The following is a 21,556-nucleotide window of genomic DNA, read 5'->3' on the forward strand; positions in this document are numbered from 1 at the left end:
CTCCAGGAGTGTGAAACCACATTAATAAGTGGAGAGATGGATGCAGAGACGAGGCACAACGCCAGCCACCATCCCCACAAGCCCCTGGCTGGCAGCAGCCCAGCTCTGCGGGCAGGTGCAGGCAGACTGGGGAGCAGTGTGCATCCAGCAGCCAACCACAGCTTATCAGCAAGATGCTTCTTGGGGCATCCCACTGAGACATCAGGCCTTTGTGCAGATAGCAACGGTGCTTTGCAGACCTGGGACTGCAGAACTGAGCTGCTGGCAGATTGCTCGTGCCCAAAGGGATTTTGCAGAGAGCTGGGTGGGTGGCTGGCAGCCTGGGAAAGGAGCCACTCAGAAGCAGAGGGAAATAATTTTTTCCAGTTCAGGTGTGATTTAGATGTTTCATATGGATTTTTTGTTCATCCAGAATGGGGATGAAAATTTCAAATGGAAAAAAGCCTTAAAATGAACCAAATATACACATTTGAGCTGTGGAAGATATTGTCCCAGTAATTTTTGTGTTTCATTTCCCCGTTGATCTTTTAAATGCTGTGCATTTTGAGCTACGAGTTGAGATTCATTTATGGAAACATATTTGGTGTTTTTATTTAGAGCATGGCTAAGTAGGTTTTTTATGCATATTTTTTGAAAATACATAATTTATTGAGACCTTCCCTCTCCCACATCTACTTTCGGCTTTACAAAAGGCTTTTCTTCTTTTGGTCGCTAAAAAAAGAAAGAAAATGTTTTATCAAGCCATTCACAACCCCTCTCTGGATTCTTAGCAAGGCAAGGCCATAGCTGCATTCATACATTCCAAGCTTAAGAGCAGGAGGGAGAGCAACTTTTTACACAGCCTTAGAGTGATAGAATAAGGGGGGGTGGCTTTAAACTAAATGAGATTTAGGTTAAATACTAGGGGAAAATTCTTAACTCGGAGGGCAATGAGGCCCTGGCACTGCTGACCAGAAATCTGTGAGTGCCCCATCCCTGGAGGTGCTCGGGGAGAGATGGGATGGGGATCTGGGCAGCCTGAGCTGGTGGGGAACAGCCAGCCCATGGCAGGGTGTTGAGACTGGTTAGACTTTGAGGTCCTTCCAAACTCAGCCATTCTGTTATTGTTCTTCCCACTCTGCATCCTCCTTCTCAGGCCCCAGAGGACTGGATGGGGATTGTCACCTTTCTGATAAACCCCACAGGAGCCTCCAGTAAGGGTGAGCATGCAGCTGTGCCACTTCCCTTCCAACCTTGGTGCACTTTCATTTCTGTCTGGAGAGATGGGACAGGGGGAATTTCATTGTGCTGCTTGAAGTGCATGCGGGCTCATCAGCAAAGAGAACATTGCTGTGGTCATTAAAAGCAAACAGAGCATGCTGACTCCCAGCATCAACCCCGCTGCGGAGTGAGAAGGTGAGAGCCAGCAGATCTCTCAGAGAGGCTGGGACTTATCCCAGGTGGGAAGAGTGGGTCTGTTTGACTAAAGCAAAGGCACTCACAGACTGGGATCTGGATAAGGAGCCCCCTCTGACCCCAGCCAAGCTGGCCAGATATCCTCAGCCTTACCAACAGGAGAGAGTCAGAAAGCTTCCCCAAAGAAGAGCAAACCCAGGAGCTGGTAGGGGCTCTCCTACACCCCCAGCTCCAGCTCACAGCCCCAAAGCAGTGGATCTGTTACGTCAGAGATAGAGCAAGGTTGCACTGTGGTGTGGCAAGGTCCCAAATTAGCAATGTGTTAACGACAAAGCACTAGCACCATGCAGGGTCAAGCAAGAAAGGTCAAATCTATTATGACAGCTTCTATTTTGGCTGAAAATATATTCCCTTTTAGCACTAAAAAATGTTTCTCCTGGGGTTTGTGTTTTTGTGGCTTTTATGAGAGAAGCAGACTACCACTGTCTTGCTTTTCAGGAATATTTTTGGATTTTTAATGCTCCTAGGGTGTCCAGTGCTAAAAATAAAATTCAGACTCTTGGTCATTACTGCTGTCAGAAATAAATCAAACTAAATCCCCAAATGAATCCCATCAGGGGAAGTTTAAAGATCAATTTAACGTCCCTGGAAGATGCATCATTACAAGGAACCTGGCCTGGAGCTCTGCAGCCCCCCCCTCCCTGCCTGCACACTGCCTTGCCCTAGTGCCCACCAGAGCTGGGCAGCAGGGATAGCAAATAACAAAACAGCATTTGTGAATGAGGTGAGCACCTGGAGGAAAGCTGGCAGTAGGGAGGGACGAGGCACAGTGGTGGAGAGGAGCTGTGGAAGCTGTGATGGGACATCCCAAGTTCTCCTTGACGATCTGTTATATGCAGTGAAAGTCATTATGATAATTCCAAGTCTAATTCACATCCTTGAAACTATCATCATAAGGGAAAAGGTTAGACTTTTTTTGTGTGTGTTTGTTTTCTTAAGTGGGCACCTCCGATTACAGCTGACACCAGAAGGATGAGCACTGAATCTGGGGCTAAATATTTCATTGCCACAGATGCTGGCATCAAGTTGGTTTTCCTTTGTTGGTTTTGTTTTGTTTTGTTCTGTTTTTGTTGTTGTTGTTTTTGGGTTTTTTGTTTGTTTGTTTGTTTTTCCCAGGCTTTAATGTTATTTATTTATTTCATTTTACACAACTTTCTGCTAAGTATTAATTTGGATGAGGGAAAAGGTTGGATGGGATCCTGGGCAGCCCAATGTTCTGGTTGGCAGGCAGCTCATAGCAGGGGTTTGGAACTGGATGATCCGTAAGGTGTGCTCCAACCTAAGCCATTCTATGATTCTGTGAAAAGATAATGGAGTTCAGAAGAATCATCTTGGAACTGGAAGGTGCCTAGTTACAAGAAAAAAAAAAAGAAATAGACTGATGAGATAAAACTTCATTGTCTCTGCCTTTCTTGCAGTTTTCATCTACTCAGCTGATCTGCCTCATGCAAAGATCAAGGACAGCTTTTGCCCTAATTCATGTCGAGAAAGATATTTTTTCTTGAGTATCACAAGAAATAGAACTCCCATTTAGACAGAAGGGAGTGTGAACAGGGTCATGGTAGGCCTTTCAGTTTGTCATTCCCTGTCCATGACTTACATGGTTGACGTCAGAGAGCCTGCCCAGGACATGCTGGACTTCCACAATCCCAGGGATGTGCTCCTTTGTGTACTGCACCATACATAACATCTTGTTTCTGGTACAATCAGCAATGGAAAAGAAGTGATGTTAAGGAACAACAGTTTCCTTTTGTTACGTTTCGGAGGTTCACAATAAAACTTCACATGGGAAATCATGTTTATGCTTCAGTGCAGTGAACAAAAGCATCCCATTTCCCTTTTCTGCCATTCAGGCTAAATTCAGCTCTCCCTGACACTGGTATCTTTGGAATACATCCACTGAACTTATTCTGCCTTTCCACAGCGGCATCTGGGAGCAAAATGTGGATCCTTACTTATTTATCAAGGCTATATGCATTTGAGACTTGCTATTGCAGGAGGAAACTTCCTTAACATTTCTTCCTGCTCAGCTGCAGAGGATTCAGAGCTGGGCGTAAAGCAGCAGCATCCAGAGGAACAGAGCCAATTAGCAGAGAGAGGGCTGCAGCCGTCTGCACTCCGCAGTCCTCCCATGCCAGCTTCCAGGAGAGCTGAGCGGGGTCTTTCCTGGCTGAGCAGCCTTTGACGTCGGCGCTGACACTGAGGCAAGGGAGACACAGGTGGATTAAAATAGCACAGCTTTTATCAGCTTTGCGCAAAATTCTGCTTCAATTTAAATTCATTTGCTAGGAGAACAAGGAAAGTGACATTTTCTTTGAGCGGTTGTTCTCCCCATTGGCTTCTGAAGAACCTCAGAGCCAGCAACAGCCAAGTCCAAGGCCTCACAATAGAGGCATCATTTGGCTCCTGGGCGTGCTCCCAACTTCTTTCTAAACAGAACCGAGTGCTGGTGCTCAAGCTGAATGAACCATTGGGTAGCAGTGAGACACAAGAGCCAACCCATCCTACTGCCCCAGTTACTGCTGAGTTAAGGAACCAGCCCACACAAGGAGAAGTCCTATGGGCCTGCTGTGGTTAGAAGATAATCACCGAGCCAGGAACTGCAGTTCCACTTTCTCCTTCATTTTGGGAAAAGATCTTCCCTGCCTTTTCCATCCCAAGTTGTGGCAGCTGTTAACAGCACTCCTCACTTTGCAAAAAGTGTCTCTCTGAATGCAATTCTCTGTGTTTGTGTAGGATGGGGATGCTTTCAGGTTGGTCTTTAAATTACAGAATCACAGAATCATTGAACCATGTAGACTAATAATATCATCTAGTTGAACCATCAACTGTCATCACTATGCCCACTAACCATTTCCTTTGGTGCCACATCTCCACGTTTCTTTAACACCCCCAGGGACAGTGACTCCACCACATCCCTGGGCAGCCTGTTCCAGTGCCTCACAACTCCTTCTTACAATCAACGTTTCCCTAATATGCAACCTGAATCTTCCGTGGTGCAGCTTAAGACCATTATCTGCTGTCCTATCAATCACTGTTACCTGGGAAAAGAGGCTTACCCCCACCTGGCAACAGTCCCTTACAGGTACTGTGTACTATGGAGCTTGAGGACATCCAGTGGAACACTCTACCTGTACGTTGGTCTAGCCCATATCAGTGACCCCAGTGTAGTCTCCTCTTCCCTGCTCTGTCCTCTGTTCCTGTTCTGGAGGCCAAAGGGAAACAAGAACTTTATGCACAATGACAACTTTCCTGGTATTACCCCCTACCTCATTGCATGGGGCTTTTTTTCTAGCCCCAATACCTGCTCTGTCTGATTGTAAGCATTGGTTGTGTCACCCCAAACACACATGCACTCCCATGCCAGAGTCACCTTGCTGGATTGCAGGTGTGCTCTGGATCTCAGCTCTCCATTGAAAAGCATAACCCCTTGTCAAAGTGCTATGATGGGCACAAGCAGAAGGTGACTGAGGAGGAGCATTCAGCTGCCTTAAAGATGAATTCAGCAGATGGCAATGTTTTTATGCAGCTCCTCATCAATCGTGGTCACAGCTTTCTGCAGAGCAGAGCTAACGATGCAAGTTTTTGTGTCAGAATAGCTGCGTTTGCCCATGATGGCACTTAGCTCCTCTCTTTTTGTGTGCCAGTGCTTCAGTGTCCTTGAGTCTTGACCCCACCATAGAGCTGGTTCCTGCTGGGTGTTTAAGTGTGATGCAAAGTAGCGCAGAAGGGCATGGGTTGAACTGGCTCCATCATTACCTGCAGTGAATCTATGTTCAGAATTCTTCCCCATACACCACCTTGTGCAAGAACAAGTCTCCAACCTATGTTCTTTTATGTATTCACTCAGGTAACCCAAGCAGGATTTCCCCCTTCCACACACAAGAAGCATCACTGTGGCTGTAGGCAATGTTATTGTGTTAATGGCTGTACTACATCTACTCCATGAATACCAGCCATGGGCTGCTAGTTGTTTGTATGAGAGTGTATGTGGAAAGATCATTGTGATGGCTCTTGGCTGCCCTCTCCGAAAATTAGGGGACATCTTTGACCAACCCATCTTGTTCAATCAAATCCCAGAGTTTTTGTCCAGATGGAGACTGAAAAGTAACCAGAGAGGAAAGCAGGGCAACTGCAGCCCTTTGGAAAGACTCATTCCCCCTGAAAGGAAAGTTAGGGAAGCTTTGGAGGAATTGCCCACATAATTTTGTTTTGGCATTTCTCACCTCCCTCCCTCGTCTGAAATCCTTGGGCCTGCCACACCTTCCACACTGGAAACAAAGCTTTAGAATAAATTAGAGCAGAAAAGGAAGAGAAATCACACTGATCTCCCAATTAGCATGGAGTACTTAAGCAGTCAGATCTTTGCATTTTAATTGTAATCACTCCAAACACAAAAAGCTGAAGTGACAAACCCCACAGCTAATTCCTGCTGATTAAGTCACCCTTTAGTCCCCATTCCATCTATGTGGTTTCTGTTTTAAACCCTTGGCCTCTGGACACAGGCAGCTGATAAAGGCAGTGCTTTATTTTTACTCTCTTCCCTTCAACTCATTTTGCTTCACTGAATCCTGTTCCAGAGCTACATTTGCATAGCCAGGTTCTTTGCCCTGGCCTGACACATGCCCACGGGTCTTGTGGTGCTGGGACAGCCCACACCAAAGGACAGCAAGGCTAAAGCCAGCATAGGGTTCACAACATCATAGAAACACAGGTAGGAATGGAGTTCTGCAAGTCCAGTCTGCCACCAAAGCAGGACTACCTGGGAAGCTGACTTAGAAGTTCTGGGCTGTCCTGCCAAATAATGAATATTTCCAGGTGCAGAGGCCCCACAGCCTACCAGAGACTATGTTCTGATGACCGGATGCTTTCTCAATGGGAATGTTTTCCTTTTATCTAATGGAATTTCCTCTGTTGCCATTCTGCCTCTCATCCTATTACTGTGAAAATTAATTAGGACCAAATTAAATCAGAGAGGGAATATGCTGACCTAAGAAGCGCTCTCAATCCTCTGCAATAAGCAGAGTGCACAGCACAAACTCAGCTTTGAGCTGATTCAAACAATGACTTAGAGGCACGCTCCCTGGAGATTTAGCTCTGGATGAAGACGTGTGCTCTAACAGACATGACTCTCCACAACATACCCCTCTACTGAATGGGCTCCTGACCCCAGTATTCTGTGTAGGCACAGAAACGGTTACTGAGAAATAAATGAGGTCATGATGGTGATGGGCTGGTGGTTAGACTAGATGTTCTTAGAGGTCTTTTCCAATCTTAATGATTCTATGATTCTGTGATTGAGAAGAAAAAGAACTAGGAAAACCGTGAAAGATTAGAACAGAGGCTTGAAATGTATTTATTAAAGAAGAAAATAAAAAAGCAGGTAGGAGATATAAATCTAATGAGACATTACATGGGAAACTCCTTCTGAAGAGGAGTGTGAAGGGCAGAACAAGTTACCCCAGTGCTTCATGGCAGGACGCTGTTCTGCATTACCCATGGCCCAACTCAGGAGAACTGCTTGTTGAAGGATCCACAGCACTGAAGGTCCACATGAACTCAGCTGGCCTCCATTATTCCTGTTGCTTCAGCACAGGAGCCAGCAAGAAATGTCAAGTTGGTCTTTTGAGCTTAGTAGCAATGAGGGGCTGCGATTGTTGTGCAAAACTCAAAGCAGAGTTTTCTTTGCTTACTGTTGCTTTGTAAATAAGCTCTTTTAATCGAAAGCAGGAGTGTTCTTTACCTAAGAGCAATTCTTGGAAGCAGAAATATAAGTAGATTTGAGGGCTTAGTTCTCCTCAAGCACATCCCACTCCTATCAGGTCTTGCAGCCAGGTGCAGAGGGCCAGCACAGCATGGAAGCCAGTGAGTGAGGGAAAAGCAGTGTCTTCTCTCTGGTCATTGCTGCCCCATAGAACAAGAGATGCACAGTATCACCTCAGCTCTGCCAGTTCACTTCTGTAGTTGCTCTTTCTCACTCAGGATTATGCCTCACGTATTTGAATATGCATCTCAGTTATATCCCCCTCTCTGTAGAAGGGGTGGCTCAGACTCTTCTATTTGTATATTGTGTTCAAGAACATGAAAGCACAAAAATGTGGGTGATGCTGAAGTCTCATTTTTTCCTTTATTAGAGCTATGCATGCACAAGCCCACTATTTTATTATCAATCAAATTAAGGAAATTCTCAAAGAAGGGTGGGAAAAAATTGTATGGCATTACACTGAATCAGACATTCCATACAGAAAGCTTAATTCTTTTTTTAGCCCTTTAGGAAGAAAAATGGAGAAACTTGCAAGTGGTGGACGGCATCCCAGGTTCTTGCCAGGTCCTTTTCTGCATATGTTCATATACCAAACAAAGCAGACATACCAGAGGAGAAAGGACAGGACATGAAGAGTCCAGGAGCATGTTCTGCAGCTTTGTGCCTAGGAACAAACTTATACATGGTAGGAAGCAGGCAAGCTCTACACTGTCTCTATTATTCAGTTGCCTATCTTCAAGGCCTTTCTGGCTGTGTATTACAGGTGAATTCTTCACCTCAGGGAACCTGGTTAACCATCCCCAGCACCAAGCTCTTGCAGAGCTACTCTCACTCTACCTTTCTTCCTTTCCTTTCTTTCTTACTACCTCCTTTCTATTTTTGCTTTCTTCCTTTCTTCATTCCTTCCTTCCTTTTCTTTTCTTTCTTTTTTCCTTTCCTTTTCTGCCCCATGTCGTATTTTTCCTCCTCTGATGACTATGCATCTGCTCTTTGTTTCATTCATACTCCTAAGAGCCTTTCTCTTTTCTCATATTTATATCTCTTCTGTGTTTTGTTACTGTATAATGTATCCTGTCTTCTCCATTTGCCTTCTGGCTGAAAAGTTTGCTGAGGTTTCTCTCTCCTAAGGTTCCCCCTCCTCCTTGAAAGCCTACACAAGTGCTGAGGCTGCAAACTGCAGGAAGGTGCACATAGCACGTAGGGTTGCTGTTCTGGGACTGTGTGGGGAATCTCAGGTTAATTTGTGAAATTAACTTCAGGCTCAGCAGCAGTTGCTGCTGTTAGTACTTGAGAGAAGTAAAATGCTGATAGTAACATCTGCCTCTGTGATTTATGAGTGGTATAGGAATGTCTAGCAAGCTCCAGAGAGCTGTACATGGAAGGGGATTTTCTTGTGAATGACTTTCTCTGAGAAAAGTCACATGGCACACATTTGAGGGGAAATTCTAAGAGTCCCACAGCAGTAAGCAGTTTCTTCTTTCTTTTGCCTATGTATCAACCCTTGCCCACTGTAAGCAGTTGTGAGACAGCAGTGATCTGAAGACATATTTAGGAATAGAATCCTCTTCTGTAAAACATTATTTACTCAACACTAAGGTTCGTGAGAAGATCCTTTTCTTCGTCCTAATTTCTACATGATCTGTGGAAAGTGAAAAAGTATCTGTGCAAATACAATTGGGAAGTGAGAAAATGGATGAAACATCCTCTTCTGTTTTGCCCTCCTTGACATCATTCTGTGGATAGCTCACACGAATGCAGGTCTCACGCTGTTACAATAGGTTGTTGTAGGAGTTTCTCCCTAACTCGCATAGCAGACACTTTATCCCATCTCCTCAGAAGCGCACTGCTTCCACCTGCTCCAGCTGGACAGCTTCACCAGGAAAGAACAGATTGACGAGATGGCAGGCCTATCTCTTCTTCCCACACTACCACTGAAGGGGGAGTAGGCTCTTTTATGTATCACAGTCCTTACGAACTCCCCAGTGAGACCAGAAATCCTCTCTGATTCTGTTATGCACCAGTGGTTACAGCACTGCGCCAGGGAATCAGAGACCTGAACTCCATGTTTCTAATTTTCTTGTTTATACCGTTCCTGGGTGCTCCCTCTTGCTCTGCTTACATACCTCCCGAGGCATTCACGTGATCCTGCAGTGTGAGTCATCACTGCTGTTTCATAACTTGAAGCCAGGTGGAAACTTCGTCCAATAGAAATATAAAAATGCACAAGTGTGCACTTCTCTGCCACCCTTGCTTCTCCTTGCTTCATTTCCTTGTCCAGCAAAGCTGAGCAGAAGTGTTGTTCAGAGATCTCGGATGAGAAAGTTAAGTTCTGTGGATTGTGTACACATATGCATTACATTGCAGTGGAAAGAAGTGTGGGAGATTTTGGAATAGAATAGAATAGAATCATTAAAGTGGAAAGATCAATTTCAACCACCAACCCAACCCACATGCCCACTATACCACGTCCCTCAGAGCCACATCAACCCTTTCCTTGAACACATCCAGTGATGGTGACTTCACCACCTCCCTGAGCAGCATGTTCCTCTGCATCACCACTCTTTCTGAGAAGAAGTTTTTCCTAATAGCTAACCTGAGCCTTCCCTGGTAATAGAACAGAATGGAGTAGAAAATAGAATAGAATAGAAAATAGAATGGTTGAGTTGGATGGAACCTTGAAACATCATCTAGTTCAAATATCGGACTGTGTATGAGCTAACCAAAAGTTGAAGTACAGTACTGAGGGAACTGTCGAAATGCCACTCAAACAGTGACAGTCATGAGTCTGTACCTTCAGGAACAGGTACAGAAATGCTCCTAGACACATAATCGGTACTTATTAGCTATTTGCCTTTTCACTTCCTGAAAATTTTGATTTTGAGCTAAAATTACATTGTTAATAAACATTTATTGTCAGATTTCTTTAATTTACCTTCTAATAACAGGCTCCAACTGTCATATTTGTGAGGGATTTTCTCCATGACAGAAACTTGCTTCTTGTTTTTAATTGCAAACACAGCCTTGGATGTATTCCCATGAATCAAAGAACATGTTGTTGTTTTTTTGAAGAAGAACTTAGAACTAGGCTCATGATTAATTCACCAAATTAAATTAAACCAGTTGGCAACTCTGATTTAAAGCTGGCTCATTTTCACCCATCTGACTTCAAAATGGCAGAACGGATTTTTATCAAACTTCAAAAGAAAAAAAGACAAGTTTGCCTTTGGAAAAAGGAACAAAGACCAGAAATAGAAATAGGAAACAGCAATAGTATTTGTGTATCCTCCTTGGCCATTCAGTGTTACATATGAGAACCAGTGGCTGCTGGTGTTGTCTGTGACTGCTTGGCACTGATGGGATGCCACTTTCAGAGGATGACATCCAGGTGCAGAAATGAGGCACTAGAGTGATTCTTCATCCAGCAAGAGTGCAACTGGAGCAGCTCAGCAGTGCTAACTTTCTGACCATCTCGTAAGATGAGGCTTCAGCTGTACATGTAGTTCCCACATACAAACTGGGCAGCAGTTCCTGTTGTGATCTTCACAGCTCCCCGAGGAGGGTGCTTGATTGCATAGCAACTGAAGGATGAATCCAGTTGAAAATGTGTCATTCACCAATAAACCCACAGTGAGAGAATATACAGTGTGAGGATGTGGGTGGGTGAAGATGGATCTACCCTGTGGGATCGGGTACACGGTAGTTGGGCCATCTCAAAGCGGTATTTCTGTGAGCTCTGCATCATGCCATGAGGGGTTTTGTTCCAGTCAAGATGCTGAATTTTTCTACATGCAGCAAGTTAGAATCATAGAATCAACTGCTTGAGTTGGAATGGACACTTAAAGCCCATCACTCCAACTCCCCTGCAATGATCAGAGACACCTACAGCTCCATCAGTGCTCAGAGCCCCATCCAGCCTGACCTTGAGTGTCTCCAGGGATGGGGCACCCACTACATCTCTGGGCAACCTGTGCCAGTGCTACACTGCCCTTATTGTAAAAATCTTCCTTATATGCAGCCTAAACCTTCCCTCTTCTAGTTTGAAGCCATACCCCCTTGTCTTGTCACAATAGACCCAGCTGAAGATTCTGTTCTCTTCTTTCTCATAAGCCTCTATTTAAGTACTGAAAGGTTTATACAGCAGTGATTTTTAGACCACAAGCATGGAAAGGACAGTCTTCTATCTGCTATATCTGCTGATATTGCTTCTCATTTCAATGAATGATTTTTCTAATTGGTCTTGCATGTTTACATGATAACATCTCCTAAGACAGTGTGTGAGGGATGAAGCTGAATTATTTTATCGTCACACACTGCAAGTACAGGGGAAAGGGACAGGAAAACCTTTCTACCATATAATGATCTACCATATAAAAGATCTTTCCACTTTAATTATTCTACCATATAATGGGTACAGGTTGAAGTTAGGATCTTCCTTGATACAATGCAAGGAGCTTTAAGGAAGCTCTTCTAAATCCTGATTTAGGGCCTGTAAGCACACAACATGAATGAGAGTGACATATAACATCCAGTTTATCAGAGCAGAGTTTTAATTCCTCAGACTGAGGTGATCATCCAAAACCAGCACCAAGAACAGCTAACATAAATCACTTCTTAAACCAGGAGCTCCTCTGGAGAATTTTTTGAGCTACAAACCTTGCTATCACTATTTGTGTCTTTGTTATTGCAGTGCCAGACTCCTGCATCGTGCTTAGCATGATGCCAAAGCTTCAGGGAACCCATCAGCCAAAGCTGGTGCAGACCCTGACGTTGCACTTGGCAGCTGTGTGTTGCTGGCAAGTTTGATCCTGTCAACCGTACTTACAGTAGCTGCCTTGTTTGGGTTTTGTTTGTTTCTGGACAAGATGTCAGAAGTCCCAAACCTACCTGTATGTGAGGGAGCACATTCCCACCTCCACGGAGGAGATGCCTTCAGCCCTCCAACAGACACACCATGGGATGCTGAGTTTCTTTTACCTCATATCTGCAGCAGCCTGCCCAGGAAAACCCCACAGTCACAGGAGAGGCCTCCTTCCTACACAGCATCTTTGGTATAAGGAGCAAGGTGACAGAGTTGGCTGTGGAAGGCTGTGCAAGTTATCTCCTGGCTGTTTGCAACAGAACAGCTCTGCTTGGGGGAAGAAGTCCATGCGAGGTATGTGAGTCCATGCTTCAGTGTCACCCTCTTTTGGAGAAATATTTAGGGGAAAGCCATATGACCCAAACAGCCAGCACAAAACATCCAGGCTCCTTCAGTCTGCATGGCTGGGCTGCAGCTGGGTCACCTCTGCTCTTTCTGCCCAGATAGAGAGTGACTTCCACTGGTCTCTCAGCACAGGGTCTATTAGATCAGACTTTACAAGGCAACTGTCTGGACAACGTTTTTGACTTTTTCCTGTTGTTTTTTCCCTTCAAAAATTCTAAAAAAAGTGAAGTTGTGGTGACTCCAATGCTTTTCAGCTGCCTGAAAAGTAAATTCTTCAAGTTCAGTAACCGTTTTGCTCTCAGTATTTCTGAATTTCCCTCTTTCCTTTGCCTGCCTGAAATTTTGCAATGCATATTTTGTTGCTACGACTCAGAACATAATTTATTCTTGGACATGAATGCTCTAAAAATGTGTCAACAAAAGCTGAAACCTTCTTGACACTGACAATTTCACGTGTTCAAGAAATTAGTCTGAAATTTCTAAATCAACTCTTTTTTTTGAATCTCTTCTTTCTCCAATTTAAGAGGGCATGTGTTGACTTTAATTCATGGTAGCTGGCAGAGCAATGCACTGAGCTCTGCCCTCTTGCTAACTCCCAAACTTTTTGAGGTTGACCTGCAGTTGCATTTCCTGTAAATGTGTTAATGTCTTCTAAACTTTTGGATAATTTTATGATGTTATTTAAGTGCCCAAACCATTGAAAACTTAGAGACGTATTGAGTTTAATGGGGTGTTTGACTGCTGCTGTAAAGCTGCCTTATCAGGACTTCCAGGAAAGTTGGGTGTGGCTTACTGTGGACAAGGATAAATATAGTACAACTGGTAGAATTCTAATCTAGACAAAATATTCCCCATAACAGAGTAGAGGATAGGTATCTAGGGCAGTTGTGACCCATGTCTATGGTTATGAAGGGTTTATTAGCATCTTCTGTTGAACCACAACTGGAAGAAAACATTAAATGCTTTTCCCTGTTGCAGCGTGATATCTTGCCATGGAAACCCAGGGTACAATAGATTTAACAGAAAAGGAAGGCAAGGTGAGATTAACAGAACTAAAATCTCACTTCAAATTAAATGAGACAAGAAGATGAAGTAGTTTTTCCAACAGCTAAATGTATGCACTCTTTAATAAAATGAAGGCAGGAGGAAAAAAGCATCACAGAACCACTCCAGAGTGGCAGATTAGCAGGAACTGTAATGCACCACAGCTAAAAAAAAAATTATGTTGTGCTGCTTCCTTCTGCTTCATTCTCCCATTGTTTAATTACCAACTCTGCAGACACTACCCACTTGCCATTTCTCTTTTAAATCAGTCAAGTAGTTGGTTGTTGCGTTCCTTATTGGGTGGGAAGTTCCTCTAGCTTGAGCTGTCCATCTTTGATTTTGGTGAGCAAACCACAGAAGGCTGAGCCCCTCAACTGTTTGGACCCATGAGACTGAGGGCTGGTTGTTTAGCTTCAAAGAGCTTCAGCTTTAAGGAAATATGGGGACAGTGGGAAGAGAGTTTCCACAGCCCTGAGAGACAAGTTGTAGCACCTTGGCCTCTCTACACATACTTATCTGTGCATCCAAATCTTCTTGGTGACTTCAAGAGACCAACTATTTTAAACTAAGACTTTCAAACTAATCCTATTGCCTTGCATCAGTCAGTTCTGAAAATGAGAGTCTCAGCTACTTTTGGTTACCATGAAAAGCTCCAGCAATGCTTGAGTACTTCATTCGCTTATGTAAATAAGAGCTTATCTTTTTTACTCCTCAAAATCAAAGTAAGTTACTCACCTCAGAGTAGAAAAATAAGACTCAGGATTTATTCTGTTTTCCCCCTTTTCTCTAGGCGACATCATAGAGCTTGTGTGCATCCAACTTTTGATACCACCCAGTAGGATACTTGGATATGTAGAAAACTTTGCTTGAGTCATGGCAAAGTCCTTTGGACACACATTTTAAATGACATAACAAGAGTTCTGTTGTGAAGTTCAGGACGAGTTTGAGTGCTCTGGATGGTAAGTACATCTGTTTTTTCATAGCCCAGTAACATGAGTTTGGCCTAAAGACAGTGCCTTAAAAATGGAAACCTCTCTTATTCAAACCAGCAGAGAAAAAGTTCTCCTTTAAGGTTCATATTTGCTATGTGTTACTTTTGTTCTGGGTGGGAAAAAAGAAAGCAAACCCAAAAGACCAAGAAAGATTCCTAACCAATTGATAATTAACTTTCAAGTACATTTATGTCCACATACATCATTTGTTTAAAAAAAAAAGAGAAATATTTTTAGTGCTTGAACACTTTTTTTTTTTTCAAAAAAGAAAAAAGGAAAAAAGAGAAAAGAAAGAGAAGAAAGCGATGTACACATTACATTATTTTGGCACTGGTATGGATCATTTTAAAAAACATTTGTTGTTAATATTTATAATGGTTTGTACAAAATTGTAAACTATTTTCAAGTTTGCTTTTACTTTTGTTCGTCATCACCTTTCAAAAACTGTCACTGGAGGAACAGAAATACCCCAAACTAAACCCCAGAATGAAAGCAGGGCAACTCCCCTTGGCCCTGCCCATCCTTCCCCCTGCCCTCCTGCCCACTCTACCTACAAGAAGATGGAAGGAGACAGTTTTTGAAAGCAGCCAGCAGTAATTGGTGAGCACGCTCGTCCTGAGAGCGCTCCCATGGTACAGCATGGGCTCCAGCTCCTCTCCGTCTGGCACAGGACGGCTATGAGAGCAGAGACTGCCACCCACCAATCACACCATCCCACCTCTAGAGTAGACAAAGATGGCTCTTTAGGTCATTTTATTTTATTTCTTTGTTGTTTTTTCCCTTTTTTTCTCCTCCCCACCCCCCCCCCCTTTTTTTACAAAAATTTCTACATCTAAATCACTTTGCTATAGAAACATTATTTTCTTTTTTTTTACATTAGTTAAAGCAGAATCTGCTTTTGTGAAAAAAGACAAGGATCAAGGTCTTATTTCATGCAGAAAATGCAAATTAAAGAACATAAAAAATGGGTGGTTTGTTCTTTTTTTTCCTTTTTTTTCTTCTGTTTGTTTTTTAATGCTGTACAGGATGCAACGCAGCCACTCAGAGTATGTCAAGATGGTTCACAGCAGTCCCTTTGATAATGCATATTGACATTGCCATTGATCTCCCTGTTCTGTTGTCACTGTTAGGATTTTTTTTGAAATTCTGGCCACAAAAGACACCCCCAGTTAGAGAAGATGTTGCCACTTCCTCATCTTTGAAGGGAAGATGGATGAGTGCAGTTTGAAAGGATGATAGATTGGCATAAATGGTCTAGCCTTTCCTGGGAAGGATGCCCCAGATTTAGAGGTCTTATCTTGCTTGCTTTCATACCTTTTTTCTTAACATCCCTGTGGTAAGCACATCATGAGTGGGCATTTGTTCTTCAGAAAACAGTTGCACCTTTGAAAGGGGATGTGATTTCACACAAAGACACAATATTATGACATGCCAGGCAACGGAGAGAAAAAATACTGTAGATCAGACAATGGTCATTCTACTAGGGTCATGAGTACTTGCCAACAGGTGATATTTTTTGGTAACTCTTGAGTCTCTCTGTTCTCAGATTTCCCATTTTCTTCTCTAGTACCTGGCTATTCATCCTTCTAAGTGTTAGAAACTCTCCTCTGTGACATTTGCTGACCCTTTCTAGGGATTTGCTCATCTCTTTTGGTCTGTCAAGAAGATCGGCCCCAACGCTGTGAAGCTGTCAGATCCAGGTATGATTTTAAACAGATGAGTAGTCATCAGGACTGATCCTGTGCTCAGAGGTGAGCACAGGATTGGGCTTTGCTGGATTGAGGCACTGTGTGGGTTTGGTCCTACCCCATTCCTCTACTCTGCCCTTCCCTTCTTGATTCAATGCTTTTGAAATGTGGGAAGGAAAAATCTGGGGCAACCTCATCTCTCCCATGCCAAACACTTTCTTCTACTGCACCTACCTTTGAGCTGAATCTCAGATTTATACCTACTATCTCCCTGAGAGATGCTCTGGGATGTATCTCCTCCATTTCCACCTCCATATTTGTGGAGCCTGAGGTTGGTGAGATCTCTAACAGCCTGGAAACTGCACTAGCAAAAGACTAACTCCTATTCAAAACATCCCTGAGTACTCAGCTGTCCCTGTAGCATGTGGCACAATGCCCAGAACTCCGGGCCTGTTGTCCTCCATCTTTGAAGAAATAAAGTTAAGCATCACCAGCCACAACAGCACAAGTTCTCTCACAAGGTGTGCCTCCTCTTTGGAGTGCCACCTGACATGTCATGATATTGTGTGGCAGTAACTGTTGCAGCAAGGAATCACCACTGGACCTCACTGGGCTCACTAGGTCTCATTGGGAATGGCCATTACCTTGGCAAGGCTTGGTGCTGCAGCAGCACAGGCCCCACAGCCCTGGGCACAGCCAGAGGCTGATGACGAGAAAGGAAAGACCAACAAAGCACATAATTCTCTGATGGAACTCATAACAAGGATCTGCTCAAGGACTGAGGACTCTGCCCCACTGGGACAGAGCATCTGTCAAAGAAGAGGCAGTGCCAGTTCCCTTCTCTGCAGAGACAAGAGGGGATTAACCACAGAGAGAAATGCCTCTGCCAGCCTGAGCCAGTGCATTCCTCATGCTGAAAAACAGGCCATTGCCTGTCTCACTCCCCAAACGCTATCTACATGACACCAAAGGCAATCATGTTTTCCTCCCTTGCTGACCTGGCTTCACCCAGCCTGTCAGTCCCCAAATCCTCCTCGCTTGGCTCAACAACACTCAGGGCTGTTCTGCACTGCTGTTCTGTGCAGCTGGGAAGTGGGAGCTGCATGACAAGCTACCCAGAGAAGCACACTGCAGTCAAAGACTCTGGCACTGGCAAGCTGTGGCTATCTCAGATGGTAGCAGGGCAACCCTCAGCACAGAGCTGAGAACATGAGGTGCTGGATGGCAGGTTCAGTGTCTCCAGAGTGGGATGATGGTGGCAGACCTTCTTGGATGGAGCCATTCTTTTCCCCATTATTTTCTATTGTAGAGTGCAGTGTGGTGCAGGAACTCATACTCACACAACTTCTACTTGCTTTGTCTCGGCAAAACACCTGTCCCTGTGTACCCACAAATCCTGCCTGCACTGTTCACCAGCGGGAATGACTGAGTCAGGGCTGTGTGGCCTGCATCATACTGATGCACTCTAGCTGGAGTGGCAGTTGCAGTGGAGAGCAGCCTTACTGTTGAAGAATGGCCATTCCTAAGAGAATCAAGACTTCCCTACAGTCCACCTTCCAAAGATTTTTCTTTTATCATCACTGCAGTAATACAAACAATATATTTGTTGGCTACAGAAACCACACTCTTCCCACACAGGAAAGACTGTCCTCTGTTTTCCCAAAACACTAAGATAAAACAGACAAGCGGTTTCTCATCTTGTTTTTCACCCTTGGCATTCTTCCCAGCCCAGACAAAGATTGGTTATAATACAGAGGGTTACCTATAGGTCTCAGACCAACTACCATTACAATCTATGGCATTCCCCTATCACTCATTTCTGCTAACTGGAAGCTGCATGGAAACCAAACGCCCCTTGGTCCAAAATCTGTCAATGCCATAAACTTCAGCCTGCTTATTTGCACTTCTGACCTTCAGTGCTTCTTCTGCTGAAGAATTTTTCTCCGCAAGTCCAATAGCCACTAAAACAGATAGCTAAACTTAACTCAAGGTCTCTGCTTTGCACTCTCTCTCTTCCAAATCCATCCTTCACCATCTCTTTCCAAACAACTAGGAACTTGCAGGCAAAGGTCTACTGAATTGCAAAGGCTCTTAAGAGAAATCTGTCAACACTGACGTCTTTCTTTGTAACTCTTCTCAGCAGCTGGGCTCTTCCTAACACTTGTAACCCTAGACCAAATCACAAGGCAGAAAGCAGCTTCAGCAATGACAGTTTCTCCAAGACTGTTCAGGCTCATACTGCCTTTACTCCACATGCATTATTTCATTATGCAAGTGATATCTGATATAATTTTCATCCCTTCACTACTACATCCCAGGATACAGTAAGGCATAGTACAGTTTGGCTCTCCAGGAAGAGCCCACATGTGCAAGAGATTAGGGTCTAATACACAGCCTCCTCTCAATGACCTCAGGGATGGTGGGATCAAACACTGAATAGTTACTTACATAACATAACTTCCACCACTACTGCCCACCTCTTCCTTACTGCTCTTGGAGGTGGATTGGGGAGCCAGCCCTGAGGTCACCATCTTGGTGGGCTGCACTTCTGTGCAGGCACAGGCACAGGCACAGGCACAGGCACAGGCTCACCCTCCAGTCCCTGTGGGAAAGTCTGGGAAATTGTATTGTCATATCAACCTGGAGGACAGTGCTTCTTTATTACACTTGTCACCTTTCAGCTGTTCTTTACTTCTGAATGTACAGAACCATTTTTATTTGGTTTACATCAAGACATTAGAAACCAAACATTTATTTTTCAAAAATAAAAATAAAAATCCTCAACGAAACCAACCAACCAATCAAACAAAATAAAACCAAATGAAAAAGAATAAAAACCAAGCCCCAATGCTATATACATTTTCTTGTTCCCGGTCTCCACTCCCCTCCCTCCCTCTTTCCCACCCCTCCTCCCTCCCTCCCTCCCAGCATCTGCGTTAAGTCCTGCTTCCAACACATAGGTTTCACATCTCTCACCCAACCCATACCCCCAACCCAGTTTCCATGCCTACTGCAAAGACATCCCACCCTGCTTGATAAGCCCAGTCTCATCTCCAAGAAAGCGTTTGGTAACCTGCACAGCATTTCTTGCCTGGTTATCTCTTATCTCTGACATCAGGGCAGAGCCCAGGCATTGCCCCAGCTTGGGACAGCGGTAGCTCCTCTGCGTATCCCAGCCCAGCTCCTGCAACATTGTCCAGATGCAAATGATTGTCCCTGCCTAGAGGGACTAAGCTCATTCTGAAGGCAGAGCACCATGAGCCTCCCTCTATTTCCAAGTTCCTGACTTCACCAGCTCCCAGAGTCTGCATTCTCTGTGCACCAGAGGCTGCTGCCACGGCTGGGTTTCCTTGAGTGCTGCCTGCAGCTGCACCCAGCCCATCTGGCTCACTGCAGGTCCCCAGTTTCCAGTGCTCTAGACTTTTCAAACCTATTGTATTGCACATATATTTTCACTTCCTCTCTCCTATTCACCTCTGAAGTTCTAGCTTGTTCTCACCAACCACCTCTTCCTCATCCCATCCTCTCCACTAGGATTTCACTAACTACTGTCCTTTGGTCTGCACAGCTCCAGAGGTTTCACTTCTGCTTGATAACAGTTCAGAGATTTAAAACCCCTTCACCCTCGCCATAAAAAGGAAAACAAAACCAATTCCCTCCCCCACCCCTTATCTCCTCACACCAGAGCCTCTGGAGCAGATCTGGTCAAACAGACCGGCCCAATCAGGTCCTCACGTGGCTCTGTTTCTGGGAAGTGGATGTGCTGTCCATTGGACAGAGGAAGCGCCAAGCCTTGGCAGGTTCCCTACTTATTTGCAAGACATAAGCTGCTGGCATGGTGTCAGATGTGCATGCAAGAAAGCTGGATGCCAGTTAAGACCTATAGTCCTGTTTGTTTCATGCACTGTGAACTTATCCTATATACACTATGGGCTGGTTTATGCTTGAAGACATTAAATATAAAGGTATACATTTTCCTTTTATCTTAGTAACCAAAGCTTTACTTTCACCCATGGAATAGCAGGGGTTTGCTACCAGGGCTCTTATTTTCCTCTTCTGCTCTTTCTCTCTTCAGTTCTCAATTCTGAAGGTGAAGGGGGGATAGGAGGGGGACAGGTAGGATTACAGTCCCAAGGTCCTAGTTCCTAAAGGTCCCTGAGTGACAGCACTATACAGTATCAGAATATGAAGCAATAGGGTTGTGTTGGCCATTTATATCCTGAGAGAGATTTCAATTCTATTTCTCCTTTTCCTCCTCCTCCTCCACATGCCTGTGTTGGGCTGTTACGCATGGGAGAGGTGCAAAACATTCTCCTCTAGCCCAGCCCCCTCAGGCAGCCCAGAGTTTCCCTCATGCTCAGCTTACATTCTCTGACAAATAAAAAAAACAAGACCCAACAAACAGCAACCCTGTCTCAAGCAACAAAAAGCCAAGCTCCATTCCAAATTGCCTCCTGCACCACTGCAGCAAAAGCCAGATGCAGCTCCATTTTGGAATAGCACTCACACTTTTTTCTTTCCACTGCTCTCCCTTCATGAAGAGAAGGTGGACAGCAGCATGCACACAAGCTACAGAGTGGAAATCTCCTCCAGCTTCCCAACATTATCTTTGTACCCATCCCATTAAAGGCTCATGCCTTTCCTTATGCTTGTGATGGCTTGAAACCTCTCAGCCTTGAGTTTGATCAAAACTCTTTTTTACTCCACTGTCTCCCTTCTGAATCACTGGACCCCAAAACAACCCTTGGATTTGTTGCCTTTCTTAGGGTGGACACGGATTGCTATGGAGGGGGGAAATGGAGGTGCCACCTCGGTCCTGGGGGAGAGCATTTCTAAAGGCCTCCAGCATTCTTCCCTCTCCCCTGTCCAGGACCACATTTTCTATTTCTCATCTGACTTACAGGACTTGATTGTTCTCCATCCTGCCATGTCACCAGAAATTGTAAGGCAGTTCCTGAACTGTGAGAAGTCCTGACCGTACACTCTTTGGCAAAGATTATTGTGTAGGACTGAGAAGTCCAGATGTCTGGATATACGAAGACAGACTCTATGAAATAAAACTGGCCTGGCAAGGACAGGTCAGAAACATTCAGAGAGAAACAAGGATGACTCCTGATAAGAAAGAGAACCCAGCCAACAGAGAACCGGGGCAATAGCAAGAGTCTGGCTCCAAATCCCAGCAAGTGAAGAAATCATCTGAGCAGTGCTTTTTCCCTGGAAAGCTTTTGGATTGTCGCTATGAAAATCTGGGCTCAATCTCTGATTGAAGCCTTGAAAAGTAAAAACAGACCCCCTGCCCTGTGTCTGATCTCCAGTTGCTGGAGGCCCTGGGCTGTACCTGCTGTGATGGACGGGGTTGGTCAGTGACCAGCAGGGACCCCTTCCATGCAGGGCTCACTGCCCAAGAAGC

The sequence above is a fragment of the Cyrtonyx montezumae genome, unplaced genomic scaffold (assembly GCF_038088225.1).
Source record: "Cyrtonyx montezumae isolate F1298 unplaced genomic scaffold, pur_monq_1.0 scaffold_11, whole genome shotgun sequence".
NCBI lineage: Eukaryota > Metazoa > Chordata > Aves > Galliformes > Odontophoridae > Cyrtonyx > Cyrtonyx montezumae.